At 28.2% G+C, this 4,386-nt stretch overlaps 1 protein-coding gene across 1 annotated transcript in view; it reads right to left on the bottom strand.

The window, feature by feature from the left end:
• Unc-76 (fasciculation and elongation protein Unc-76) overlaps positions 1–4,386 on the bottom strand; it is a 133,131-nt gene that overhangs the window by 127,810 nt on the left and 935 nt on the right. The window lies entirely within an intron of this gene.

The raw sequence follows: 4,386 nt of genomic DNA, 5'->3' as shown, positions 1-4,386 counted from the left end.
CATTCGTGAAATTATAGTTTACGTTGTCATTCGTATTAGTAAATGTTCATATGACGCTTGTGATAGCTAAAATAAGAAATATAAACGTTTGATTGAATGTTTTCAATTTGTCTTGCAAATATTGTGTCAAGTCCTGTGCCACCACTTGAAGTATTTTCTAATGGTGAATTTATCAAATGTTAAAAAACCAGTTATCATTTTATTTTATTAATATGTATTTTTTTTTAGTTTAATTTTTTTTATTTTATTATATATTTGGCGCAATCTTTTCCACTTTTCGCTTCTCTGACTTGATGTAACATCAATAAACAATTTTGATTTATAACTCATTTCAATGAGGATGAAATATTGAACATTTTCCTCACTTATTTATTTTAAAGATATTTTAATTCAAATATTTTAATCTAAATGCAAAACATCAAGCGTTGCACCCCTCCACCACCGTTTCATTTCGGGGGTTCCTTTGCGTCACGAAATCAATTTACTTTTTAACTTATATAACTCTACCTGTTTATTTATTTTTTTCTTGAGCTGTAGAAGGTCGGTAAAAAGGGTTCACTCCAAAAAAAAAAAAATAATAATTCATCCCCTAACTGCAAGTTAACACCAATCATTAATTAACTCTAATAATTAATTATTTTAATATATTTCTTTAACAATAAATCATAGTGATATATTTTATTTCAATCTATGGGTTTTTACTTTAATCTTTAACATTAATCATTGATAAACACTTGAAGCTCAGAATTCAGGAAAATGATTTATAATATCCACGTGTAAAAAAAGTAAAAACAAGATTTTCGTTTGAATTAACGATTCTGAACCTCATACCTTTTTTTTAAGCCTTACATAAAAAGATTCAATAGTTAAGGGAAACGAGGAAATTTAGTAATAATTGAAGACGAAATCGAAATAGAGCAACTTTCTTATTATTTTATTTATAATATATTTTTATGATTTATTGGTCATACATTTTTCAATTTTGTGATCTCGAATACGTCTTTTTAACTATTACAACATACTACTCACCTTTAAGTAACAAAAGTTCAAGGAATAATTTTCACGTTTTCAAGTGATAAAAGAAAAAATATACACACTGCTTAAAAAATTGTGAAACTTGACGTTTTGAACCAAAATGTCATTTTATTCTCAATGAGAGACCTACATCAGGTAAATTTTTAGTTACTTTTAAATAATGTCTGGTTAAAGTATTACATTTTCTGATACCAATTCTTTGTTTCTAATATACTATACTACATCCAGTATAGACAAAATAAAATATTAACCAATCGATAGGGATTAAATTATGATTATTTTCTCTAGAAATTGAGAAAAGATGTTTCCTATTACTACTAGATGATTAGTTGCATTAAAAACCAAATTATTGATGTTTTATCAGTCCTATAAATTTTGATAAAAACAGTTAAAAATATGACTTTTAATATCCCAAATTAGTAAACACACTTCAAACAATCTTTAACTCCGCCTTATCGTTTATGCTTCCAGGATTTATATTTGACCTTCATTCTGTCAATATGCAACACAACAATAGCAAGAAAATAAATCAACTTCTTTAGTCGGTAATGGGCTCGTTTAGATACGGATTTATCTAATACCCAGAAATATATCTTTGCATGAAAATAAAAATTTAGAACAGTTTTTTTAGAAAAGGAATATGGGAAATAAGAATAAAATTTCCCTTATTTTCTGTCTTTTAGTTTGAACTGTATTTTTATATTTCTCTTAATCAACTTTGTTATTTTTCATTATTTCTGTTTTCTATAATCGCTTAATAACTTTTTGTAATTCTTGTTTATTGATAATTTTAACTGCACATCTTAGTTTTATTTTCTTTAATTCGCTTTGTTGATTTTCACATAATTTAAATCATTTAACCATACCTTCGTCCACTTTTATTTTTGTTACCAATTCTCTTACTTTCTTACATTATTTTAGTTGTTTGTATCAAGGGCGTAGCTAGGACCAAAACTAGAGGAAGGCAAGCCATAATCAATCTGGTTGTGACATTGCAGCACGGAAAAGGCGAACAAAATCAATAAAGTTATATATAATTATAGCAGTGCTTTATTAGCTATAAAAGAGCAGACCCCTTCCTGACACCTTTGGGTACGACCATGGTTTGTATATTTTTTAGCCCCGAGGAAGCTCTGCAAAGTGGGATGAAACCTTGCCTCATAAAAAATAGTTTTACTATTTGAGTTCATTCTTTTCAACGAACTTCCATATTTTTTTTTATAATTTATTGTAGTGCTTATTTTAGTTTTTTCAGTATATTTGCTTTAAAAAAAAAAAAAAAAAAATACACCTCTATACATCTCAATGAGGAAATACTTTTCTTTTTAATTTATACTTTTACAAATTAATCAAAGAGAAGGAAACGTAATGCTAATTACTGATAAATTGAATACTTTTTAATTATTTATCAGTAATTTTAAGGATAAACTGGTCGAGGATAGTGCCGGAAGCCAAAGCCCAGGAAAGGATGTTCAACAAACATACTTTCTGCACATGATCGAGCAAACTTTTAAATTACACTGTGAAATTAATTAGCACATAGGTGATAATTGGTCACATTACTCAAGGTCAACAATGCCTTTCAATTAGCTAATTTGAACCATTAGTCGAGTCTTCACCAACAGCCTATTTGTTGACCCCAGTAGCGTGCAGGGGTGTCGGCACCCCAATGCGTCACCCACGATTACTGATAGCATTCAAAACGCTGTCTGTATTATAAAACCTAAATTTCAGAACATATAAACTAATTTTATTATTTAAACTTGATTTTGTTTACTCCAATAATTTAGTATTTTTCCAAGAAATTTTCGACATTGCCTCTGAGGTATTACGGGCTTAAATTTCAATCTTGCTAAAGTTTTTCAAGATACACAAAATAAAACAATTTTAAATTTCAAAATAATTTAATATAATTATTATTATTATTATTTAAAAAGAGGGTTTTTTCAACCTTTGGTAAAACAATTAAAAAAAAATACGGCATAGGAGGGACAGATTTTATTTTTATGATGCTGTGATATCTTTTGCTGTGGCTGTAAAGATTTGACCTGATAGTAGCTTTACCATGAACTCTGAACTATCACGACAGACCAAGCGTGACAGTACTGCCACGACAGTAAATATTATAATGATAGAAACTACAGCGGGCCTTAACGCGATAGTAGCTTTAGTGTCGCACTATACATCACGCCAGACTTAGTGCGACAATAGATGTAATAACAACTATTTGGTAAAGGAACCATAGCAGTGACTGCAACAGTTGCCGACGTGGCATTACACTGTCACCCTGAAAAAATTACACCTTTACACTATAAATAGATATTTAGTACCAGAAATATCTGTTTACCAAAGAATGATATTTTCAACTGTATATAATTTATTAAATAAACTCTTTACTACAAAGAGGAACAATCGAAAAAAAAATTAAAATTATCATTTTCTGAATTCTTATTTTTTTTTTTTTCTAAATTTATGTACATATACTTCGGAGATAATTTATCGTTTAACTGATTTGTTAATTCCCTAAAAGATTTCTTAAAAGTCCGTACAATGAAAAACATTAAATATCGACAAGCGAAGATGCAGTTAAGTTTCATTATTACGAAATATGCAATTGTTTTTTTTTTCCTGTTCAAGGACTTCTAATCATCTGTTACGTATAGGAAATTTCCTAATAAGATTTCTTATCAGTTTTATTTTTATTTTTAATTGATGTGAGGATCATTCAATGTTTAATAAAATTTATCTTATTTAAATAAAATAACAATATATATTATCAGTCACGATTAATAGTCAGTGAAAGTATATACATAATCGGCAATAATACAACAAGAGAAAAACTAATACAATTTACATCATATATTGTACAAACGAATAAATTATTATATTGCAACACAATTTATAAGGTACATGTGTCAATGAGGATTAATAGATAGCTAGCTGATTATCGGGAAAACCTAATAACATAATTTTCTCGCAAAGTAGTTTAAAGTTTTCACAACCTCTCATCTTCCATCTACTTACCCCGTCCATTTGAACCACCCTCGTTCTAATCAATGAAAATTTATTGCAAACTAGTTTGATGTATGGTGAAAGTATTAAGAACAGAACATCACACAAATGATAGTTATTGTGACAATTTAAAATTCAAAAATCGTAAAAAAAAACAAAAAAAAAGCATGCCAAGGCCGGTCTCATTTTGAGAAATAATTAAGAATGATTGATTTCAATTATCGATTCGAATGTGAAAAGTTACTCTTTTGACTGTTATGCTTTTTTGATGGTTGTAGCATTTCAAAACAAATTTATGACAGTCAGAATTTATTTCTAAAAGTTGTAAAATACACACAC

The sequence above is a fragment of the Halyomorpha halys genome, unplaced genomic scaffold (genome assembly GCF_000696795.3).
Source record: "Halyomorpha halys isolate HHAL.00 unplaced genomic scaffold, Hhal_1.1 Scaffold299.1, whole genome shotgun sequence".
In the NCBI taxonomy this organism is placed as follows: Eukaryota; Metazoa; Arthropoda; class Insecta; order Hemiptera; family Pentatomidae; genus Halyomorpha; species Halyomorpha halys.
The sequence above is the reverse complement of the archived record's forward strand: the minus strand, read 5'-3'. Positions and strand labels throughout refer to the sequence as shown.